This window comes from Hemitrygon akajei, chromosome 3 (genome assembly GCF_048418815.1).
Source record: "Hemitrygon akajei chromosome 3, sHemAka1.3, whole genome shotgun sequence".
In the NCBI taxonomy this organism is placed as follows: Eukaryota; Metazoa; Chordata; class Chondrichthyes; order Myliobatiformes; family Dasyatidae; genus Hemitrygon; species Hemitrygon akajei.
The window spans coordinates 40,085,477-40,112,151 of NC_133126.1; the positions used below are offsets into that span (position 1 = coordinate 40,085,477).

The window sequence follows — 26,675 nt, forward strand, 5'->3', positions numbered from 1 at the left end:
TATTATTAAATTTTGCGTGCAGTACACAACCCTGAGACTTGCCTTCCCAGACAGCCATGGAACCCGTTCAACATCATTCACCCAACACACAAAAAAAAGAACAGATCATGCAAATGGCAAAAAAATGAGCGAAAAATACAGAATATAAAACATCATGAGCACAGAGTCATTGAAACAGTCTAGGTATGTTTAGGTTAGTCCCGTTCAGTTCAATTCGATGCTGTGACATTCATTGACTGCAGGCCGTACAGCCAGTCCGCCCAGATCAAAATCACAGAAAATAACAAGTAAAAAAAGGAGTAATCAGAAGCACACCATAATAAGAACTACAGAGTCCAATCCACAAAAGGTATCGATTGAACCTCGCCCAAGATCCAAGTCTCCGCAGCATCGAGTGAGGGCAAGAGAGAGAGGGAGAGAGAGACGCCTGCTGGCACCTTCTTCTTGCAGCAGCGAGCGAGAGGGAGAGGCAGTCCGATCAAACACAGGCAGACGACACTGAACACCCACTTGCCTTCTGCTCTCGTCCTAGAAACTAGCACTAACATCAGATCAGAAGTCACCAAAGTAAGCATAGAACATGTATGCATTAAAAAAGTTGTTAGCATTAGGTCATAGATTGACTGGGCTGTGATCTTCAGTTATGAATCCACAGAAGCTGGTATTATTGTACAAAATTCACCATCACAATCAATAGGCTCAGGAGGCAATTTGATTATAACTGAATTTAATTTATGGAAATTTTACATTCATGCCACAACATGAGGGAGTAATAGTTTTTATGTTATGATTCCGTCACAATGTACTGTTATGCCGTTGGCCCCCTCCTTTGTGAAAATCGCAAGAACTCTAGTTAAGGGGGGTCAACTGACCCAAGAGAGAGAGACGTGCGGAAGACCACGTTCTCCCAAGAAGCAGAATAAAGGTGCCTTTGACTATTGTCTCATGGAGACCACGTGAAAAGCCCTCGGGCAAAGTGGGCTGGTTGAGAGAGAGATCGCATTACCTGCAACTTGATTGACACCTGCGATCCCGTGAAGAAGTATAAAGGCGGGTCTGAGGGGAGGACCCTCAGACGCACCCAGTAGACACAAGATCGATTCCCGTGGGAGCGGGACACCATTTTGAAGGAAGCCACGTGCGTTAGATTCCGAATTTGAATCTGTGGCTAAAACCAACGAAAGACTGCTTTTAAATAACAACGGGGAAGTCTGCTCCCCTGATTCCAAGGATTTGCTCTGCCAAGATGACGGGCAAGTGTGTATCTTTTCTAAATCATCTCTTTCTCTCTACAACGTAAAACAAACCCCAGCGGGTTCCCAGAAAGGAAAAGCCTGCAAACTTCTGAGTGACTCTTTATACTTCCGTTGGACTCAGTATTACCCCCTAGACAATTGTAGAGCTTATTTCTGATTGATTATGGTTACACCGGTGTTTTAGATTGAGTTTTGACGACGTGTATGATCTGAATGTTTTGTATTAACCATACGTTTGTGCCCTTGTTGAATAAAACGTTTGAAAATAGTAGCATCCGACTCAGCTGACCCATCTATCTTTGCTGGTAAGTTACCTGGTTACGGGGTTTTCGTAACAAGAGAATTTAATTTATGGAAATTTTACATCCATGCCACAACATGAGGGAGTAATAGTTTTTATGTTATGATTCCGTCACAATGTACAAACATGTGAATTTATAAGTCTAATGATTTGTAGAAAGAAACTGTCCCGTAGCTTGTTGGTCCCGACTTTAATGCTGCGCTACCATTTGCCTGACTGAAACAGTTTATGGTTGGGGTGACTGGTGTCCCCGATGATCTTCCAGACCTTCTGTATGCAGCTGCTGCTGTAAACGTCCTCAGTGGAGGGAAGTTCACATCCACAGATGCGCTGGTACCACTCTCTGAGGTGCCCAGTGATCAAGGTTGGTGCAGTACCCATACCAGGCAGTGATACAGCCAGTCAGGATGTTCTCAGTGGTGCCCCTGTAGAAGGTTGTGAGGATTTGGTTGCACATGTCGAACTTCTTCAGTCGCCTGAGGTGGAAGAGATGCTGTTGTGTTTTGTTGCCGCAAAGCCAGTGTGTACAGTCCAGGTGATGTGTGTACCAAGGAACTTGAAACTACTCACCCTCTAAACAGCAGTCCCGTAATCCACCATCAGCTTTTTTGTTTTTTGTACATTGAGGGAGAGGTTGTTATCTTGGCACCACTGTGTCAGGGTGTTAATCTCTCCTCTGTAGGCTGACTCATTACCGCTAGAGGTAAGGCCAGTCAATGTTGTCTCACCTGTGAATTTGATCATCAGGTTGGAGCCATGTGTGGCAGCACAGGCGTGAGTGTAAAGGGAGTAGAGGAGGGGACTCAGGACACAACCCTTGGGGCACCTGTGTTGAGGGTCAGAGGGGTAGAGGTAAGAGAGTCTATCCTTACCACCTGTCGGCGATCCAGTAGGAAGTCTAGGATCCAGCTGCACGAGGAAGGGTGCAGCCAAGATCTCTGAGCTTCCTGTTTAGTCTGGAGGGAATTATGGTGTTGAATACTGAACTGTGGTCTAGGAACAGCATTCTAATGTATTCTCCAGGTGAATGAGGACAGTGTGCAGTACTGTGGCTATGACATCATCGGCAGACTGGTTCCATTGGTTTCTGTGGTTAAAACTGAAACAGAATTACGCAACTTTGTCACGGCACAAGTATTTGAATTAGCACATTTATACATTGTACCTGATGAAATTATATAGGCTGTTGTCATATACCATGCAGATTCTCATACAGAAGTGATGTAGTATATTGTCACAGTGCATGTGTTTACATTTTCCAGATTAAATTAACCCAACCCCTGTTAAATGCAACTTCCTAGAAGGGTAATGCAAATACAGTGGACAAACCAAATCCTCACATAGAAAGAATTTTGCAAATCTTCTTCACTACTTACACTAGTCTCGGCAAAGCAAGCGTGTTGTGTCATTTCTAGTTTAAATTGTACAGGATAAATGTAGTTACCCACCTGGCAATACATTCCAGCTGTTTTCACTGATGAAATGGGTTTCTTTCTCTCTTTCCTATCAATGCTTTTTACTTTCCTCACAAGCACACATTAGTACTCTATTTCATTAGTGCCACCAACCATCGCTGAACTAAGCCCTCATTTGTGGTTACACTGATATCGTGCTTAGTGCTACCTTGCAGGCTGCTGATTTCTTTTAGCACTGTTGGTCCTCCAGTCCAAATACACACAGACTCCTAATCTCCTCTACAGGCAGTCACTGACTAATGTAAGTGTTCCATTTAGGGAAATGTCCTTAAGCCAAATTCTCCGTAAATCAGAAATGCCCATTTTCTGTGGTAACTCATTTTACATACATTGTTATCACTGTATTTCTTTCATTTTAGTAAAGTCTAACACTATTCATAATCAAATTAATATACTAGATACCATGTCCAGTCATAAATGAGAACCATGAAACACTATTATTATTATTGCTAGCTTGAACAATAGATTTTAAAAGTCTGGGAGAATTTGATTAGCGTCGCATTTCAGTAAATCAGGTCATTTCTAATTCGGGCTGCCCCGTACCGTAAATAAGACATCCTTTCTATCTGTGCTCTGCTGTGCTGAAGCAAGCCTTCTCACTGCCCTACACTGGCGTGCCAGCCATTATGCTCTTCCCAGAGCTACACACGGGAATCCCTGTCCTCCACTGTTATCTCCGCTGGCAATGAATGGCACACAGCTCAGTGTGGTGAGGCTGCCAGAGAAGGCTGCTGTTGGCTGGGCTGAATGGTGTGGGACTCCGGGCTGCATCTTGGCCAGCACGGTCAGTATGGTATCTGCATCAGTTGCTCCTACCAAAAGCTACAATCTCACTCATCATTGTAGCGTATTTAATATTTAGTAATATTTGAGTAATATTGCAAGTACATTGTTTTATTAAGCATTCTTGTTTGTTTATGTGATTCATTACAGGTTATATGTAGGAAGTACGTGAATGGCATACATCATTATACCACCACGTCATACTTGAGCACTTCACTGAAATAAACTAGTGACACAAGTGTCCCCGGGCTCCCGTTGTTTTCTTTTGATGTGTTTCTGGAGTTACAAAACATAACAGCCACCTCATAAGGAATGTAATGGAAGCACCTGCCACCCCCTCTTTTTCTGCGCCTCCACAGCTCTCCCTAGCCCAGTGAAGAGGAACAGTATCAGTGAAGAAGGAGAATGGTGGGACTCAGACAGCAGGTACAACCAGTGTTCAGGAATGGAGCAGCTGAGGCCAGGTTCTGGTAGAGTGGCCCTGTCAGTAATCTATCTCTTCCTATTAATCCAATGCTGTAATAATCCCTTTGGGAGGGATTCCATTCGTGCTCTCAATTTTGAGAACCAGCTGAAGTGCCAATGAATGTCGCGTATATCAATGAAAGAATACTATGGTCATTCCAACTGACACATTAGAATGTTTAATCCAGAAATATTTTGGAAAAATTGTGTTAAAGTTAAGAGAGGAGATCATTAGCACCTGGTTTTGCCTCTGTTTGATTAACACCCAAAATCACATCTCTACTCATTTCTGAGAAATCTCTCTTTCTGCCCCTTCATATTTTGATTGGTGATTCAGAAATATGTTTTTAAGATGAAGGCTGATGTATATATCATAATAAGCTGGGATGGCAAAATGCTGCATTTCCACTGCCGATTACGCTTGATGTTCAGTTCAGCTCATTGTCATTTAGAAACCACAAATGCAATGCAGTTAAAAAATAAGACAACGTTCTCCAGAGTGATATCACAAAAGCACACGACAAAACAGACTACACCAGAAAATCCACATAAAGTTTGGTAATCCCCAAATCCAGAGTCTGGGGAGACTGCTGCATATTCATATCGTGCTACCATCTTAGCGCATTCCCCGGAAAGGAGCTCCAAATCCACCAGACAAAACAAGACTACCCAGACACACCAAGTCAAGAGACCAACTCTACCACCCAACAAACCAAAAACTAAAGCTACAAGACCTACACAAAACTACATAGTTACATATACCGTAGATTCCGTACTACAGAACGCACCTGATTAAAAGCCGCAGGCTCTAATTTTAGAAAGAAAATCAATTTTGTACTTGTACAAGCCGCACCAGATTTTAAGCCGCAGGTGTCCCACGTTGTAATATGAGATATTTACACAGAAAGATATTACACGTGAGGATTTTTTAACTTTTAATTAAATCCATATGGTAACATAAACAAATACATATTGCAAATGCTTTTTTTTGAACCGTGCCTGTAACACGGCTACTTTTAAATATACATACGTATCGGTAACACACAAATTACGTTACGTATACTTTTTTTACTGAACAGTGCACGAACAACATTCCAATATCTCCTAACGACTGGTAAAAAAATATATACTGCAGCCTACCAGGAAAAGTTATTGATTGCCTTTAACTTAAAAGCAGCGTTTTCGCTCGGGTCTAATGCCGCTCGCCCCCTCCTTTCCGTTTATCGCAAACCGGCATTTTCCCACAAGACGCGGCGAAACCGGATGTGACGTCATAGCATCCCGGGATGTAGTACAGAAAATAAATATACTTAAAACACTTCTAACTTTAACTAGAAAATACTAACAAATGAATTACTAAGCGAAAATATTATAAACTAAATAACTGCCATAAAGGCAGCACAATGCTTTTCTTCGAGTGTTTTCCATGTTGATGAGGGTGAGTACAAATGACTGATTTACAATAATTTAATTGTGAAAGTGCGCTTGATTTATCGTAAAATTTCATTGGACCTCTGTGAACTACTCATCAATTTTATTGGTCTACTGTTACGAGGCAAAATGTTTTTGGCGGCATGAAAAAAAACCATGCATTAGCCGCACCGTAGTAAAGGCCGCAGTGTTCAAAGCTGTTCAAAGCGTGGGAAAAAAGTAGCGGCTTATAATCCGGCATCTACGGTAGTTATAGTTAAAATATAGTTACAACAGTGCAGACAATACCATAATTGATTAAAAAAAAATAGACCATGGGCACAGTAGAGATAGTCCAAAGATGTTAAAAGACTATAAGTTCGAAAGAAACCACCACACAGTTTCCACAAGTCCTCAGGGTCCTGATAGACTCGTCATCCCACGCAGGCAGCAGGAGTACCACCGCTATGGACTCCCACGGCGCCGCCCAACTCACCCTCGCAGATGCAGCACACAATGAAAGCGCCGCTGGACCCAACCTCGCAGACATAGCACACAATGAAAGCGCTCCGTCCGCAGCGGGCTCCGAGTCCGTCGAACCTCCGAGCCTCCGACCATCCCCTCCGGCACAGCCTCTCTGAGCACCATCCTCTGCTGAACGTATTAAGACGCCCCCGCCAATGGCCACTGGCAATGCGACCCCGAGGACTGGGGGCCTGTTCTTCTCAGCAGAGACCCGGACCTCACAACAGCAGCAGCAATGAAGAAGGCCTTCCTGGAGATCTCCAGTTGTTCTTCCGTGCTCCCACGTCTGTTTTTCATCAGATTAGGATTGTGCACAGCACCCCTGTAACATTCTCGCTCGGGTGTGAAGTAACGCCGAGGTAAACGTCGAGATAAACCAGAATCAATGCAAACGAGACCAGTAAGATTAACCATTTACTGTTCACTCTTCACATTAACGCATGGTGAAAAAGCGTTGCTTTCACTGTGTCTTTGGTGCATAGAGAGACCCTAGTCAGCGTTATGGTGGCACATGTGAGTGACCCCCACCCTTGCGTGAATTTCAAACCGGTAATTTCCCACAAGACGCGGCGAACCCGGATGTGACGTCATCGCAGCCGCGATGTATTACAGACAAATCAATTGATTTAAACAATCCTAACTTTAACTAAAAAATGCTAACAAATTACTACGCGAAAATATTATAAACTAAATAACTGCCATAAAGGCAGCACACTCCCCACTTGACCTTCGTAAGGTCACAATGAACATAATACAAACTTCAGTCTCTAAATCAGTCATTAGGTAGAAGTAGAATGACTTCTGTAACAGGCCTTTGGTAAATTTTCCCATCGCCTTGGTCGGTAGTTTTCAACTCGACCTTCCTGACATGTCCATCCCTACTAGGGAATGTGGCAGTGATTCTGGCCATTGGCCAGCAGTTGCCGGCAATTTGCTTGTCCCTGAGCAGGACTAAATCTCCAACCTGAAGGTTCCTTCTCCATTGCTTTGTGTACAGGTCCTTATCGGAGAAGTCCCCTGGTGGAGGGGCAGCTCCTGCCTTCTGCGTAAGGAGCATTGATGGCAACAGTATGAAGGGGTTTTCCGGGTCAGAAGACACGGGTAGGAGTGGTCGTGCATTCATAATGGCTGTGACCTCTGCCATTGGTGTGCCCAGTACCTCGTGGGTCGATCGGATGCTTTGCTGCATCTCAGGTCTCCTTTCCGTGGTTTTTTGCAAGGGCGTGAACCGCTTGACTGCCTGCTCTTTGTTGTTTGGCAAGCACTGGCGTGGTTCTCTGAAAGGTAGTGGGGCGACCCCACTATTTGCTTTGTCTCTGAAGACCTTGGTGTCCTCCATTTTTAAGATGATGGCGTCTTGAGCCGATGGAGCAAGTTTATTATCGTGCTCCTTATGAGCAAAGACAGACTGACCCAGCGTCTCGTCAGTTACTTTGCGCTTGTTAAAGCCTTGTGGTGCTTCCTGGACGCACATGGAACTTGTGCGGGGTTGAAGAATCATATGGCGGCTACTCTCTAGCACATTGGTCTTGAGTGTGTTAACCGTTGATTTGTGTTCGTTGCCAGGGCACACCTCTCCTATCACCACCCAGCCCAGATCCAGGCGTTGGGCAAAGGGGGCGTCGTGTGGTCCATTGACCTGCTGCCTAACCTTGTGTACCCGGAGAACATCCCTCCCTAATAGCAAGAGTATTTCTGCTTCTGGATCCAGCTCTGGGATGTGTTTGGCGATGTGGTGGAGATGTGGCTGGTGTAGCACCGCACTTGGCGTCGGGATCTCAGTGCGGTTATTCAAGATTTTCTCGCACTCTACGAGTGGGGGGAGACAGATGAGGACTTTACCATCCAGGGACTCGATCTGGAAGCCTTCGGCCCTCCTTCCGTAAGTTTTCATGTTGCCTGAGCAAGTTCTAAGGTAGTATGGGAACTGCTCACTCTCAATGTTGAACAAGTTAAAGAACTCTGGACTGACTAGCGAGCGGTTGCTCTGATCGTCCAGAATTACGTAGGCTTTGATGGCCTTGTCTTTGGCTCCCTTAGGGTACACCTTAGTGAGACAGATCTTTGAACAAGAACGGCTTGCCTGAGCTTGACCGCAAACTTCCGTACAGCTCGAGCTGACAACAGTTGTCCTGGAGTGAGCTTCTCCCTCCCCGCCGTCCTGTTGTGGGGGTGAAGGAGCGTTGTCGGTTTGCGGTGACGGGCCAGGATGCATGGCCCAGTCGTGATTAGTGCTATCACATTCCAGGCACTTCACGGCGATCGTACACTCTCTCGCACAGTGAGAGGTCGAGGAACAGCATCTAAAGCATATTCCTTTCTCCTCGAGGAGGGCCTTCTTCTCTTCAAGGGGTTTTTCCCTAAACGTTCTGCATCTTTTGAGGGGGTGGGGTTTGTTATGCAATGGACAATTCTTGCTAGGGTCGTTGTTAGTTGTAAGGACTTGAGTCTTAAGCGCTGAGACTGGTTTAGTAATGTTGGAATTATTCGAAGTGGATTTATCTGGCTTGGTGTAAATTGCACTGCTTCCTGGACCTATGAGGCTAGGATCGTTTCGCTTCTTCGCCTCCTTGCACACGAACCTGGTGAAATACTCGAAGGGAGGGAATCGACCTTCGTGTTCTTCCTTGTAATCTGAGGCAACGGACAACCACCTGTCCTGCAGCCCAAATGGAAGTTTGTCCACGAGTTGTCTAATCCCGGTTGGAGTGTCTAGGTATACTAGACCAGCTGAGTGGCCATCTTCTTTGGCGCCTTGAATCTCCATCAGTAGATCTCCAAATTCTCTTAGCTTGGTGTGTTCCTTGGCTGACACCTTAGGAAAATTTCCCAAGCGTTGGCATAGCGCCGCCTCAATAATTTTGGGGGCTCCGTAGCCCTCCTGAAGTCTCTCCCATGCTTTCTTCAATGCTAGCTCGGGTTTGTTGATGTACACTGAACGCATGCGTCTCACCTGTTCACATGATTCTCTTCCCAGCCATTTTGCCATAAGATCCAACTCCTGGGTTGCTCTGAGCTGGACTCCGTTGATAGCATTGGTGAAAGTGGAGTGCCATGCACGGTAATTTTCAGGTTTATCGTCGAACTGGTATAGTCCTGAAGTGACGAGATCTCGTCGTGCGAAATACCGTGCTACGGATTCGTCTGCAAGTGGCGTGCGGGCTGAGGGAACATGTCTGCAGGTACACGACTGAGGGCGTACATCTGTTATGGAATTTGCTGGTCTGGACTCAGTCTTTGCCTCTCTTCTCCCCAAATCCGGTAAGTTCGGTGTCGAGAAGTACTTGTCGTGAGCCCTTGCATTCCTGGGTTCATCGCGGAGTTGCGAGGGTAAATTATCTTCCTCGGATGGACGTGATGCCGTCGGGCCTCTCCAAGACTCCTCATGAAGTGGGACGTTATCGAATAAGTAAGGAGAGGAAGAAAGAGTCTTCCATTCCATTTGAGATTGGACATAGTCCCTTGTACGTTCCAATCCGATCATTTCTTCGGCGTCTTCTATTAACTCTGCTTCCACCTCGGCAGCTGCTGCTTCTCGTTCTAGCTTCAGCGCTTCTAACCGTGCCTCTACCCTTTTCCTTTCCAATTCGTTTTCGGCTTCTCTGGCAGCCTTTTCCTTCTGGTTTTCGGCTTCTCTGGCAGCCTTTTCGGCTTCTCTGGCAGCCTTTTCCTTCTGGTTTTCGGCTTCTCTGGCAGCCGCTTTCATCTTTACTTCTAATTCTTCTTTGGCAAAGCGCGCTCGCACCTTGGCGACTTCTGCTTTCGCTCTTGCTTGGGTGGCCTTACTTGATGCCCTACTGCCCCTGTCGCAGGATGACGATGACTTTGACAACGACTTGATGCTGGATCGGGTTGACATGGCTGCACTTTAAACACCTGATAATGCCGCTTTTTCACTGTAACGTTCTCGCTCGGGTGTGAAGTAACGCCGAGGTAAACGTCGAGATAAACCAGAATCAATGCAAACGAGACCGCAGTAAGATTAACCATTTACTGTTCACTCTTCACATTAACGCATGGTGAAAAAGCGTTGCTTTCACTGTGTCTTTGGTGCATAGAGAGACCCTAGTCAGCGTTATGGTGGCACATGTGAGTGACCCCCACCCTTGCGTGAATTTCAAACCGGTAATTTCCCACAAGACGCGGCGAACCCGGATGTGACGTCATCGCAGCCGCGATGTATTACAGACAAATCAATTGATTTAAACAATCCTAACTTTAACTAAAAAATGCTAACAAATTACTACGCGAAAATATTATAAACTAAATAACTGCCATAAAGGCAGCACAACCCCCGCTTGACAAATAACAGATATCAGCTCCGGAGTGGCTGCTGCAAACTGCGTCGCGCCGCCATCTTGGTCACAGTTGTGACTATTTGTGCTTTTGTGAGCAGTCATTATACAATTCTGAAATGATTAATTTTTAATAACAGAAATGAATTAAACATCTTCTGTACCTGGCTTTACAACCTATAATGGGTGTAATTGCAGTTTAAACAAATATTCGTATTACAATGAATTTAGATTAAAATAGTAAAATCAATCAGACACTCCTGGGAAATTTCTTCAAGGTTTAAACTGCTTCCTTTAAATGCTTCTAAACATACTGTGCTGCCTTTATGGCAGTTATTTAGTTTATAATATTTTCGCTTAGTAATTCGTGTGTTAGCATTTTTTAGTTAAAGTTAGGATTGTTTAAGTAAATTCGTTGTCTGTAATATATCGCGGCATGCGATTACATCACATCCGGTTTCGCCGCGTCCTGTGGGAAAATACTGGTTTGGGAAAGAGGGGAAGGTGGGGGCTCACATGTGAGAGTCCAGCTCAAGAAAAGTTGTCTTCTAAGCACCAGAAGCATAGTGAAAGCAACGCTGTAAGTCATAGATAATCGATATGTTGAATTAAAATGTTAACGCTGATTCCGTTAAAAGTAACCACGGTCGATAAGGTTTATGTTTTCGTTAGTTAAAGAGTCAGGATAGTTTGTGTTGAAGTGTATTTAAAGCAGTCAATGGCGTAGATAGATTCTGATTGTATGCTGCACTTTAATGTAATGTAGTTGTTGTAGTTTTACCTTTGCAAGTATTCACAATGTAAATGTGATATCTAGAAGGAAACAAATACTGTACCAATCTTGTATTGTTTTATCAACAGTTTTCACCATACATTAATGTGAAGAGTGAACAGTAAATGGTTAATCTTACTGCGACCTTGTTTTCATTGACTACGGTTTACCTCGATGTTTAGTTCGGCGTTCTGTTACACCCGAGTGAGAACATTACACATACAATAATCAGAATCACCAGCATATGCTGTGAAATTTATTGTTTTGCAACGGTGATACATTGTAATACATAATATTAAAAGAAACTATAAATTACAGCAAGAAATCGGATCACCTGGCTGTCTTTCTTCCTGCATACAGGCAGAGGCTAAAGACCAAGGCTCCAGAGATTAGGACAACAAAGGGGTGGTTGCAGGAGGGTGAGGAGTGGTTACAGGATTGCTCTGAGTCAGTGGACCGTGTCGTGTTCAAAACTCATCTGTGGATCGGAATGAATACATCATGGTTCTCACAGACTTTATTAAAACAGCTGTAGACAAGTGTGACCCCACAAACTCATTCAGAGTCTTCCCCAACCGGAAGTCCCGGATAAACCATGAGATCTGCAATCTGCTGAGGGCCTGATCAAAGATGTTCCAGTCTTGGGACCAACAATGTTACAAGATCTCCAGGCACGATCTTCGGAAAGCCATCTCATGGGCAAAGTAGCAATTCTTGAGAAAATTTCCATTGACGATGGATACTCAACAGTTGTTACAGGGCTTGAATGTTTTCACCTCTTATAAAGTAAAATCAAGTGACACAGGCAACAACAGGGGTCACTTTCAAATAAGGTCAATGCTTTATATATTCGCCTTGACTGTCAAAACATGGAGGTTCACTGAAATCCTTAACCTCTCACTTCAGCAATCTGAGATACTCATCTGCTTCAAACAGGCTTCACTCATACCAAAGACTAAGAAGAACGCGGTAACTTGTCCCAATGACTACCATCCAATAGCACTTACATCTGTAGTGATGAAGTGTTTTAAGACCATAAGACCATAAGGTATTGGAGCAGAAGTAGGCCATTTGGCCCATCAAGTCTGCTCCACCATTCAATCATGGGCTGATCCAATTCTTCCAGTCATCCCCACTCACCTGCCTTCTCCCCGTACCCTTTGACACCCTGGCTAATCAAGAACCTATCTATCTCTGCCTTAAGTGCACCCACTGACTTGGCCTCCACAGCTGCTTGTGGCAACAAATTCCACAGATTTACCAGCCTCTGACTAAAGTTTCCAAATCTCAGTTCTAAATGGACGTCCTTCAATTCTGAAGTCATGCCCTCCTGTCCTAGACTCCCCTGCCATGGGAAGGGTGGTGATGAAACATATTAATTCTTGTCTGAGAAACAATTTGCACCCACTCTCAATTTGCCTACCATGGCAACAGCTCTTTATCAACTACAGCACAGCATTCAATACAATCATCCCCTCAAAACTAATCAATAAGCTTCAAGACCTTGGTCTCGATACTTCCTTGTTCAATTGGATCCTCAATTTCCTCACCTGCAGACCCCAGTCAGTTTGGATTGGCAACAACATCTCCTCCACAATCTCTATCAGCGCAGGTGCACACAAGGCTGTGTCCTTAGCTTTCCAGCTTGAATTGCTTTACACTTATGACTGCGTAGCTAAGCACAGCTCCAAAATGACAAATCAAAGGTGGTGACAAATCAGCATACAGGAGAGAGATTGAAAATCTGGCTGAGTGGTGACACAACAACAACCTCTCACTCAATGTCAGCAAGACCACAGAGCTGATTATTGACTTTAGGAAGAGGAAACCGGAGGACCATAAACCAGTCATTATTGAAGGATCAGAGGCGGAAAGGGTCAGTGTATTGTTTCAGAGGATCTGTCCTGGGCCCAACAATCATGAAGAAGGCACAACAGTGCTTCATATTCCTTAGGCAATTGTGAAGATTCAGTATGACATCTAATGACTAATTTCTATAGATGTGTGTTGGAGAGTATATTGACTGGCTGCATCACAGCCTCGTATGGAAACACTAATGCCCTTGAGTGGAAAAGCCTACAAAATGTAGAGGATATGACCGAGTAAAACATAGGTAAAGCTCTCCCCACCACTGAGCACATCTACACAGAGCGTTGTTGCAGGAAAGCAGCATCCATCATCAGGGACCCCCAACACCCAGGTCATGCTCTCTTCTCACTGCTGCCAATCAGGACAAAGGTGCAGGAGCCTCAGGACCACACCACCAGGTTCAGGAACACTTATTATCCCTCAACCACAGGCTCTTGAACACAAGGGAGTAGCTTCACTCAACTTCACTTGCCCCATCAAAGAAATGTTCCCACAACCTCTGGACTCTCTTTCAAGTACTTTTCATCTTATGTTCTCAATATTTATTACTTACTTCTTCTTATTATTATTTCTTTCTTTTTGTATTTGCACACTTTGTTGTCTTTTACACATCAGTTGAACTGGCTCACTGGCTGGTGCAGTCTTTCTTTGATTCTAATATGGTTATTTTTCCATAATGGATTTATTGACTATGCCACAAGAAATTGAATCTCAGGGTTGTATATGGTGACATATACTGTATGTACTTTGAACTTTGAAGTAGTAGATATATAGAGAGAGAAAATATTAAATAAAATATGTAGTGCAAAAAGAGAGCAAAAAATAGAGATTGTGTTCATGGGTTCATTGTCCATTCAGAATTCTGATGGCAGAGGAGAAGAAGGTATTCCTGAAGCATCGCATGTGTGCCTTTAGACTCCTGTACCTCCTCCTTAATGGTAGCTATGAAAAGAGGGGATGTCCTGGCCGATGGGGATCTTTAACGATTTAACGATCGCCATTTGAAGGTGCCCTTGATGCTGGGGAGTTTGGTACCCATGAGGAGAAGGCTGAGTTTACAACTTTCTGCATTTTTTCCCGATCTTGGGCAGTGGCTTCTCCATAACAGATGGTGATCCAACCAGTTAGAATGCTCTCCATGGTATTGCTGTAGAAATAATTGGATGTTCGTATCATCAAATCCTTATTTAATATGCAATTTTTGACCCAGAGGAGATTTTATTATGCCAGCAATGGTCATACTGCCGCTCCTTCTCTAGATTTTCATTTCTATAGTCATTACTAATACCTCTAACTCCAAAGTATACCTGTTATTAGTCCTGTTCTATCTCTCATAAGCCTGTAGTTATATCTACCCTTTTTCATTTACATTATTACTTTCATTTTTAAACTATTCTGGATGCTGGGTGCACCCACCTAGGTTTACTGCATTGCCTTTCTCATTCATGGTGGCGCTTTGCAAAGTGTCATCGAATTAGTCATCACAGAAACAGGCCCTTTGGCACAACGTATCCACGGTGACCAGGGTGCCTTCTTGAGTTAATCATATTTGCTTGAGTTAGGCCCATATCCGTCCAAACCAGTGGCTCCCAAAGTGGGTGAAGTTGCCTCACCACCCCCCACCCCCATGGGGATGGTGGGAGTTTCTAAGGTGGCAATAAAGATAAACAGGGTGGTGTGGAGGTGCTCAGTGTCAAGGGGGAGCAGCTGAGGGATTACAGGCTTAATTTAAGAAAGGAAATTATTTATTATATGCATTTGATCTTCAGGGCCATAGAACTGATTACAACGGTAATATAATCGCCTCATTCCTTACTAACCCACCGTTCTCTTACACCTTGCTCAAAGGACATTATAGTTGTTGAAAAGCAATGTGGCACTTCTGTGTTTGTCATATCATGGGAAATCTGGACTGAAGTAATTGTGTTACTTCTGTGCCTGGCCCACACATTATTGCCATTCGCTACTGTAGTGCAGTGTTAGCTAATATGATTCCCATACTCCAATCTTTAGTGACACAATTTCGATGAATTATCATATGGCATTCAATGGATTAAAGTTTAGAACCTGCCCTTTTGAATGGTCTTGTCCACATTTTTCTGGCCTATGGCCCAACTAAGATATCTCTGCCCCACACTGTGTACCTTCAGGCAGAGAGTCAGGTTTTGCCTGAGCTACTGTATGGTGATGTCATAACTCTCCCCTTTATTGATCACAGCGCTTGAGGCTGGACTTAAACAGTAGGTGATTGACCATGGTCGTTAATCCATAATGAAAATGGCAGAAGCAGACCGAACAAAAAAGTGTAGACAATATAGTGTGGAGTATCTGAAATATGGATTTCTACCAGTGCCAAGCAACCAACAACAGACAATGTACCTGTCATATGAAAAAGTTTCTTCAAATGAGACAATGAACCCATCCAGGCTCCTTGAACATTGAAGAGAATACTCTCTGATAAAACAAACAAAATCTTGGCATTTTCATTCATTTCGTGAAAACTTTCCAAGACTGAAAACACTCCAAAGCATGCTTCCCAGCACTTCACAACAAAGCTGTGATGGTTTGCATGCTTTGTACAACATTTCACTGCTCATTCCTAAATCTGGAAAATCCCATACAGCTGGAGAAGGACTGATATTGCCAGCAGTACAGGAGGTTCTGTGTAAGGTTTTGCATAAGTCACCAGACCAAATAATTAAAGTGGTTCTGCTCCACAACAACTCCGTTCAAAGACGAATAGATTAAACATCTCAGAAAGTGGAAGACACATCACGCAACATGCATAGGACAACAGAATTTGCCCTGAAATTGGATGAGTCAATTTTTCCAGGCAACAGATCTTTGCTTCTTGATTATTTTGCTTCATGAAAAAAATTAGCACATGGTTCAAGAGTTGTTATTTGCAAAAGGACTAGAAACAGATATGAAGGGGAGTCAATATTTCAAGTTGTTGGGCAATTTTTCAATGAAAAGGGTATTCCACTCATCCATGTTTTTGTTTGTAGAACAGATGGGACACCCATCAATGACACGATGCCACCATGTGGGTTATCACTTTCTTATACCTAACATATTTACCATTCACTGTGTAGTTCACACACATCTTGCTGCAAATACACTAAGTGATTGATTGCACAAATCATTAAACACTGTTATCACAGTGGCAAATAAAATCAAGTCCTATGCTCTCAATTCTCGACTGTTTTGAGAGCTCTGTATTGAGAATGAAGAACAGTCTGAATGCTTGCTGTTACACACAGAAGTCATATGGCTCTCCAAAGGAAAATGCCTGAGGTGCTTTTCTGTGATTTTGGAAACTGTGATAAAATTCTTTGAAGACTCGAATGCTTCACTTGTTGATCAACTCAAGAATATTAGGCATCACATTGCTTATTTAGAACATAGATCATAGAACAGTACAGCATAAAGAAAGGTCATTTGGCCCACAATGATGTGCTGAACCAGCTAAACAGCAAATTAAAACAAACAAAACAAAACTTAATCTCTCCTACCTACACCTTGCCCGTATCCCTCCATCTTCCTTACATCCATATGCCTATCCAAACGTCCCTTAAAAGCCTCTAATGTACTTGCCTCTACCTCCATACCAGGCAGCACATTCCAGGCATTGATGACTCTGAGGAAAAAACTTACCCCTCACATCCCCTTTGAACCTACCCCCTCTCACCTTCAAAGCATGCCCCCTGGTATTAGAGATTTCAAGCCTGGGAAACAGATGCCCTCTCTCCACTCTATCTATGGCTCTGATAATCTTGTAAACCTCTATCCGATCTACTCTGAGCCTCTGGCACTCCAGAGCAAGCAACTCAAGTTTATCCAACTCTCATAATGGCACATGCCCTCATAACCAGACAATAGCCAAGAAAGCCCAGCAGCGTCTCTACTTTCTGCGAAGGCTGAGAAAAGTCCATCTCCCACCCTCCCAACCTCATCACATTCTACAGGGGTTCTATCGAGAGCATCCTGAGCAACTGCATCACTGCCTGGTTCGGGAATTGCACAGTCTCGGATCACAAGACCCTGCAGCGGACAGTGAGGTCAGCTGAGAAGATCATCGGGGTCTCTCTTCCCGCTATTATAGACATTTACACCACACGCTGCACCCTCAAAGCTAACGGTATTGTAATGTCATGTTTATTAATTATTGTACTGCCCTGAACTGTTTTGTGCACTTTATGTAGTCCTGTGCAGATCTGTAGTCTCGTGCAGTTTTTATGTTGTTTTACCTAGTCTAGTGTAGCCTTGTGCTGTCTCACATAGTCTAGTGTAGTTTTGTGTTGTTTCATGTAGCACCAGGGTCCTGGAGGAATGTTTCTTCGTTTTTACTGTGTACTGTACCAACAGTTTATGGTTGAAATGACAATAAACTTGACCTGACTTGACTTGAACATCCTCGTAAAGCTCTTCTGCACTCTCTCCAAAGCCTCAACATCCTTCCTATAGTGGGATGGCCAGAATTGTACAAAATACTCCAGATGTGGTCTAACCAGACTTTTATAAAGTTGCAACATAACCTCCTGACTTTTGAACTCAGTGCCTCAACTAATAAAAGTAAGTATTTCATAAACCTTCTTAACCACCTTATCGACCTGTACAGCCACCTGTACACCCAAGATCTTTCTGCTCAGCAATGCAGTCAAGGATCTTGCCCTTAACAGTGTACTGTCTCCTTACATTTGTCCTAGTGATTTGCAACACCACACATTTATCTGGGTTAAAATCCATCTGCCATCTCTCAGCCCATTTCTGCAACTGATCTACATCATGCTGTATTCTTTACCAGTCCTCTACATTATCCACAAGTCAACAAAACTCAATATCATCTGCAAATTTACTAACCCTCCATCTACATTTTCATTTGAGTCATTTATAGACATCACAAACAGCAGTCATCCCAGCACAGATCCCTGCGGAATTCCACTTATACAGGACGGTGAGTGCCGGCTGCCTACCTTTTGATTGCTGGTGGGATTGTTCTGCTACAGACTGGAAACTGCCTTTTACTTGCTAATGAGGTCACTCTGCTACCAGAAACGGGAGACTGCCGTTTGATCACTGGTGAAATCACTCTGCTACGGAGAGGGAAAATCTGCCTCTGGTCCCGGAGAATGTTATGTCACCCAGTTTTCTGCATTTTGGATGTGGACTTGGACTATAGACTTTTACCAGTCTCATTTTTAAAAATTATTTACAATGCTTTTCACACGATCTTTCACCTTTTTTGTGTGGGACGGGAGATTTGAGAGTTGATGTGTCTGTTCTGTTTCTTTTTTCTTTTTTGTGTGGGGAGTAGGGATTTGGGGTTGATGATGGTGCTGTTGTTCTTCTCTTTTCTTTCTTGGTTTTATGGCTATCTGGAGAAGAAAAATTACAGAGTTTTTTGCCACAAGCAGCTGTGGAGACCAAGTCAATGGATGTACTTAAGACAGAGATAGATAGATTCTTGATTAGACAGGGCATCAAAGGGTATGGGGAGAAGGCTGGGGAGTGGGGGTGACTGGAAGAATTGGATCAGCCCATGATTGAATGGCAATCAATCACATCTTATGGTCTTACCTTATGGTCGAACCAATTCGCCATGGACCCCATGCATCTTAATCTTCTGGATTATCCTCCCATGAGGGGCTTTGTCAAACACCTTACTAAAATCCATGTAGACAACATCCATTGCCCTACCCTCATCAATCTCTCTTGGCACCTTGTCAAAAAACTTAATCAAGTTAGTAAGGCACAAACAGCTGTGCAAAAAGCCATGCTGGAACTCCCTAATTAGGGCATGGGTTTCCAAATACACAGTCATAGAGAAGTACAGCACTGAAGCAGACCCTTCTGCCCATCTAGGCTATGCTGAAAACATTTAAAGGCCTACTCCCTTTGACCTGTACCAGGGCCATAGCCCTTCATACCCCTACTATCTGTTTACCTACCCAAACTTCTCCTAAACATTGAAATTGAGCTTGCCTGCACTCTCAGCTTTCACCCTTAAGTCATGAACTCTGGTTGTAGACCCACCCAGCTTCAGTGGAAAATGCCTACTTGTATTTACCTTGTCAGTACCCCTCATAATTTTGTATACCCCTATCAAATTTCCTCTCAATGTTCTACATTCTGAAGAATACAGTCCTAATCTATTGATTTTTCCTTTATAACTCAGGTCCTCCAGACCCAGCAAAATTCTTGTAAATTTTCTCTACACTCTTTCAACCTCTTCCAATCTTTCCTGTAGGTAAGTGACCAAAACTACATAAAACACTCCAAATTAGGCCTCACCAACGTCTTTTACACCTTCAATATAACATCCTATCTCTTGTACTCAATACATTGATCTATGAAGGCCAATGTGCCAAAAGCTTTCTTTATGACCCTAGCTACCTGTGACACCATTTTCAACTAATTATGGACCAGAATTCCCAGATCCATTTGTTCTAGCACACTCCTACGCTGTAAGATCTACTCTGTTTGGTCCTATCGAAGTGCAAAACCTTGCACTTTTCAGTATTAAGTTCCATCTGCCATTTTTCAGCAGATGCAGATCCCACTGCAAGCCATGGCAGTCTTCCTCACTGTCAACTATCCCCTCAATCTTGGTGTCATCCTCAAACTCGCTGATCCAGTTAACCACATTATCATCCAGATCATTGATATAAATGACAAATAACAAAGCACCCAGCACCGATCCCTGCAGCACAACATTAGTCACAGGCCTCCAGTCAGAGAGGCAACCATCTACTACCACTCTCTGGCTTCTCCCACAAAGCCAGTGTCTAATCCAATTTACTACCTCGTTCTGAATGCCGAGCGACTGAACCTTCTTGACTCGCCTCCCATGCAGGATCTTATCAAATTCCTTACTAAAGTCCATGTAGACAACATCCTCTGTCTTGCCTTTATCTGCTTTTCTGGTAACTTCCTTGAAAACCTCTATAAGATTGGTTAGACATGACCTACCACGCACTAAGCCATGCTGACTGTCCTTAATCTGTTCATGTCTATCCTTACACACCTGGAGAAGAGGGATGCTTATTTGAGAATGCTGTTCTTGGACTACAGTTCAGTGTTCAATACCATAATTCCCTCCAGGCTTGACAGGAGGCTCAAAGACCTCAGCCTTCACCCTGCCTTGTACAGCAGGATCCTGGACTTCCTGTCAGATCGCCAGCAGGTAATAAGAACGAGCTTCTTCACCTCTGCCCCTCTGACCCTCAACACTGGAGCCCCTTAGGACTGAGTCCTAAGCCCCCTCCTTTACTCCCTGTATATCCATGACTGTGTCGCCACCCACAGCTCTGATCCGCTAATTAAATTTGCTGACGACACTGCATAGATTGGCCTTATCTCAAATAATAACAAGACAGCTGACAGAGAGGAAGTCATCACCCTGACACATTGGTGTCAAGAAAACAACCTCTCCCTCAATGTCACAAAAACAAAGGAGCTGGTTGTGGACTACAGGAGGAATGGAGACAGGCTAACCCCTATTGACATCAATGGATCTGGGGATGAGAAGCTGAACAGCTTTAAGTTCCTCGACATACACATCACTGAGAATCTCACGTGGTCTGTACGTATCGGCTGTGTGGTTAAAAAAAAGAACAACAGCACCTCTTTCACCTCAGACAATTAAAGAAGTTTGGCATGAATCCCAAAATCCTAAAGACTTTCTACAGGGACACAATTGTGAGCATCCTGACTGGCTGCATCACTGCCTGGTATGGGAACTGTACTTCCCTCAATCACAGGACTCTGCAGAGAGTGGTGCGGACAGCCCAATGCATCTGTAAATGTGAACGTCCCACTATTCAGGACATTTACAAAGACAGGTGTGTAAAAAGGGCCCGAAGGTTCATTGGGGACCCGAGTCACCGCAACCACAAACCGTTCCAGCTGTTCCCTTCCGGTAAACGGTACCGCAGTATAAAAGCCAGGACCAAAAGTCTTCAGGACAGCTTCTTCCACCAGGCCATCAAACTGATTAATTCACGCTGATACAATTTTTTATATGCTATATTGACTGTCCTGTTGTACATAGCATTTATTACAAATTACTATAAATTGCACTTGTACATTTAGACGGAGACGTAACATAAAAGGTTTTTACTCCTCATGTATGTTAAGGATATAAGAAATAAAGTCAATTCAATTCAAATACTTATATACCTGATCCCTTAGAATACCTTCCAATAACTTTCCCACAAATGATGTCAGACTCACCAGCTTATAACTTCCGGCTTTATATTTAGAGCCTTTTTTTAAAAACAGCGGAACAACATTGAATATCCTCCAGTCCTCTGGTACCTCTCCTGTCGCTAAGGATGATTTAAATACCTCTGCTAGGGCCCCGACAATTTCTGCACTTGTCTCCCACAGGGTCTGAGGGAACACGATTTCCTATCCCTAAGAATTTTCTCCAACAATTTCCCTACAACTGATGTGAGACTCACCGGTCTACAGTTCCCAGGATTTTCCATTGTTCCTTTCTTAGGTAGAGGTACAATATTAGCCACTCACCAGTCTTTCAAGACCTCACCTGTGGCTAGAGATGCACAAAGATACAAGTCAAGGGCCCAGCAATCTTGTCTCTTGCCTCATTCAATAAACTGGGGTAAATCACATCTGGTCTTGGTGACGTAACCACCATAACACTGATTAGGAGGCCCAACACTTCCTCCCCCTTGACCTCTAAATACCCTAACTTATTTATACTCTCAGCACTGATCTCCTGGTTCTCCATGTCCTTTTCTTCAGTAAATACTGAAGGAGAGAACTCATTAAGTGCCTCACTCACATTCACCGCATCCGGGCAAATGTTCCCCCTTTATTCTTGAGCGTCCCACCCTCTTCCTAATTATCTTCTTGCTCTTGATGCATGTATAGAATGCCTTGGGATTCACCTTAATCCTATTTGACAAAGATTTTTCATGGCCCCTCCTGACTTTCCCAATTCCCTTCTTTAATTCTTTCCTGGCTTCTTTATAATCCTCATGTGCTTCATTTGAATTATTCACAAAGTTTAATTAAATCAATCTTCAATTTCAAGGAAATTAAGTGACTCTTACCTAAGTCAAATCAGTTGTCTCCACATTTCTGCCCAAGTTAACCCTTTTGGCTGTTGCAACCTTTTCCAATTTATGAGCCCCTCTGAGTTGAAAGAGAAAGAATGAATACCAGATGATAATCTTCTACTATACTGTGCCCACAGGGTGAACTGCATAATTTTATACATGTCAGGGAAAGTTCAGGATCTTCTCTCAATTCTCATTCCAGATTGGGTGATAAATCCATTTCTGATCACTTGTAATGAGGAACTAACAGGAAGGATGGAGAAAGAACTGATCTCACTGCAAAATGACTTTGAGCTGAAGCCAAGGTTCAAAAAAGTCATATCAAGACTTATGGTTGCAGAAAGAAATCTCTGAACGCTATCCTGCACTGCAGAAAAGGTCAAGAGGTTCTTTATTGCCTTCCCAACATTTAGTGCAGCACGGTTTCAGTGCAGTCACCCAACTTCTTCCAAAGCAATGAAACTGACTGTAAATTACTGAATGAATGATTTGAGACTCCTGAGTGACATTCAGCCTGATGTTGAGAAGCTGATATCAGTCCATCAAGCCCATCCATCTCATTGAAAGCTGAAGCAATGAAGTAGTGAATAGTTGAACTACTAATGTACGCTCTAAACTTATTAATGAAAATAGTTTTTACTGTAATTAAATAAGGAAATAATTTTATTTTAGCTTTAAATAGATTTGAATAATTTTTGCAATTATTTGTCACTGCTTTGAATTTGTAGTTCCCATTTTCTTTCACTGTGCATCATAAATCAAAATAATTTATAGTTTTTATGTAATGTCTTGAAAGGGAAAGGGGAATGCTGGGGATGTGGGCTAGGAGCCAAGTGGATGGTAACACAAAAAAGTTTGGAAATCACTGCTCTCAACCTTTCCTATCCATGTAGCTATTTAGATGTCCTTTAAACATTGGCATTGTACCCCCACTACACCCTCAGTGAATAACTTATCCTTTGGATCCTTTTTAAATCCTTCCATTCTAATCTTCATGCTATGCCCTCTTGGTTTAGTCTCCTTTAGCGTGGAAAGAAAAAGATCTATGCTTCTCTTGTTTTTATAAACCTCTGTGAGGTCATCTCTCAGTCTTCTTCGCAGTGGGGAAAACACTCCTTACCTATCCAATCTCGCCTCATAACTCAAGGCCTTCAGTCCCAGCAATATCCTTGTGATTTTTATCCTGAACTACCTCTAAGATTCACCACATCCTCCCTGCAGTGAAGTGACTAGAGCAGCATATAATATTCCAGGTATGGTCTCACGAGAGCCCCCAGAAGTCGGTCAGGGTCTTCCCGAACCAGAAGCCCTGGATCAACGGTACCGTGCGAGCAGCACTGTGCAACATAGAGCTTACACAGCCGGCAATCAGCAGGAGCTCAAGAAAAGCAGCTACAATCTGCGCAAAGCAATCAAGGCTGCAAAACAACAATACAGGGATGAGATTGAGTCAAGGTTCACAGTGAATACCTCATGTGACTTGTGGCGAGGGCTGCATACCATCGCAGACTTCAAAGCCAAATGTTGTGGTGCCGCCAACATCGCGGCCTCTCTCCCAGATGAGCTCAATCGCTTTTACGCTCGGTTCGATGTCGCTAACTCTGAGCCTCCGAGGAAAGCCACCACTACAACCTGCAACCTGGTCATCTCTGAGGCTGAGGTACGCAGATGTTTCCAACGAGTGGACAATCACAAGGCTGTGGGACCGGACAGCATCCCAGGGCAAGTATTCAGGATGTGCACAACACAACTGACAGGTATGTTTACAGATATTTTTAATCTCTCCTGCTCCCAGTGTAGAGTGTCCTCCTGCTTCAAATTATCCACCATTGTCCCTGTACCAAAAAAGACTAAGATAGCATGCCTGAACAACTGGCGTCCTGTTGCACTCACATCAATAATAAGCAAATACTCTGAGAGGCTGGTCAAGGATTACACTTACAGCTTGCTACCACCAAAACTGGACCCCCTACAACTCACCTACTGACACAACCGATTGATATGACGCAACAGCCATTGCTCTATATATGGTCCTTACACATCTGGAGAAGAAGGATGCTTATGTGGAATGTTATTCATGGACTACAATTCAGTATTCAACACTATAATTCTATCCAGACTCAACAGGAAGCTCAGAGACCTTGGCCTTGACCCTGCCTTGTGCAGTTGGATCCTCGACTTCCTGTCAGATGGCCGGCAGGTCGTGAGAGTGGGGTCCCTCATCTTCACCCCTCTAACTCTCAACACAGGAGCCCCTCAGGGCTGTGTATTAAGTCCCCTCCTTTACTCTCTGTATAACCATGACTGTGTCACCACCCGCAGCTCTAATCTGCTAATTAAATTTGCTGACAACACTACTTTGATTGGTCTAATCTCAAACAATAATGAGGTGGCCTACAGGGAAGTTATCTCTCTGACACATTGGTGTCAAGAAAACAACCTCTCCCTCAACATCACAAAAACAAAGGAGCTGGTTGTGGACTACAGAAGGACTGGAGACAGGCTAACCCCTATTGACATCAATGGATCTGGGGTTTAGAGCGTAAAGAGCTTTAAGTTCCTCGGCATCCACATTACCGAGGACCACACGTGGTCTGTACGCACTGGCTGTGTGGTGAAAAAGGCAGGACAGCACCTCTTTCATCTCAGCTGGTTGAGGAAGTTTGCTATGGGCCCCAAAATCCTGAGAACTTTCTACAGGGGCACAATTGAGAGCATCCTGACTGGCTGCATCACTGACTGGTGTGGGAATTATACCTCCCTTAATCACAGGATTCTGCAGAGACTGGTGTCCAGCACATCTGTAATTGTGAACTTCCCATGGTTCAGGACATTTACAAAGAAAAGGGCCCGAAGGATCATTGGGGACCCAAGTCACCCCAACTACAATCTATTCCAGCTGCTACCATCTGGGAAATGGTACCATAGCATAAAAGCCAGGACCAACAGGCTCCGGGACAGTTTCTTCCACCAGGCTGTCAAACTGTTTAACTCACACTGATTTGACTGTTCTATTTATCATAAATTATTATAAATTACTATGATTGCACAATGCACATTTAGACAGAGACATAACATAAAGAGTTTTACTCCTCATATGTATGTGAAGGATGTAAGAAACAAAGTCAATTCAATTCAATAAAGCTGTAAGATTACATCCCACCTCCTGTACTCAGTCTCCATCAAATAAGCAATACAGCATGAAAACAAACTCTTCAGAAAACTGTGTGTGCACCAATCACCAACCACCCATCCAGACTAATCCAATTTTACCTCTCACATCCTGATCAACCTCTAAACACCTTCCAATTCCTTTCACCTCCTACTTACCCTAGGGCAATGTAGAGCACCCAATTAACTAGGCTGTTCTTGGCAGGTGGAATAAAACCAGTGTACTTGAGGAAACCCCATGTAGCCACAGGGAAAATATACAAAATCCACATGAAGAGCACTCAATATCAGGATCAAACCCTGATTACTGGAGCTTCAAGGCAGCCATACCAATGCTGTATTGCCCTTTTGCCTGGCTTGAGTATGTCCAACTCTATTGGAAGAGTTTGTGGAGAGTCCTGGGTCTGAATGTGGAGACGTGGAAAACAGATAGAATGGCATAGTAAGACTGGAAGGGTGGGACAATTGGAAATGTGGCAGATACTTCCAGGGGAAGAGAGGAGACGTCAAGTGAGAGAGTATGCCAATAGGGAATTTGGAGAAAGTAATGAGTATAGAATATTAGCACCAATGATATTTGCACCTGAAGAATAGATACAGTTATAGACAAAGGTAAAGGTAGGAAAATGGGTGACAGAGCAAAAAGAAAAGGATAAGGGACAAAGTTGAATAATGTGAATGGATAGAAGAGTCACTTCGTAAAATGGAGTGGCATGGGTTGAAGGCAAGTTTGGAAAAGGTAGCAGGAGATGACTCACTACCTCAAATGTTAGGGGCAAAAGAGAAATGGAACTTGGCATAGAAAGAAACAATGGAGAAGAATAAGATGCAGAGAAGGAAAGAAAGGATAGAGAAAAATAAGCACAGGAAACTGCAGTAGATTAGGCCACGTGGCCCCTTAGCCTGTTCAGTCAGTCATTAAGGCCATGGGTAATTCAATCACTAGTTTCAATTCCTCTGTTTTGTCAAAGGGTTTCAGATCTGAAATATTAGCTGTTCCTCCTTCTACAGTTGCTACTTGACCTACTGATATTTTCTGCATGTTTTGTTTTTATTCCACTTCTCTGCCCAATCCTCATGACTCTTGATTTCCCTATTGTCCAACTTTGACTATAAAAAATTGAATTTCCTCTGACTTGCCTTGAGCAATTTCAAAGAGACAGTTTAATAATGACACAATTCTTACGATAAGTGCAAAAGATGATTGCATAACATGACCTCTAAAATAGATCCCTACAATCCTTGGGCATCTATGTGCTGTTGATTC

At 43.5% G+C, this 26,675-nt stretch overlaps 1 pseudogene; it reads left to right on the top strand.

The window, feature by feature from the left end:
- LOC140724530 (uncharacterized) overlaps positions 1–26,675 on the top strand; it is a 76,813-nt pseudogene that overhangs the window by 3,924 nt on the left and 46,214 nt on the right.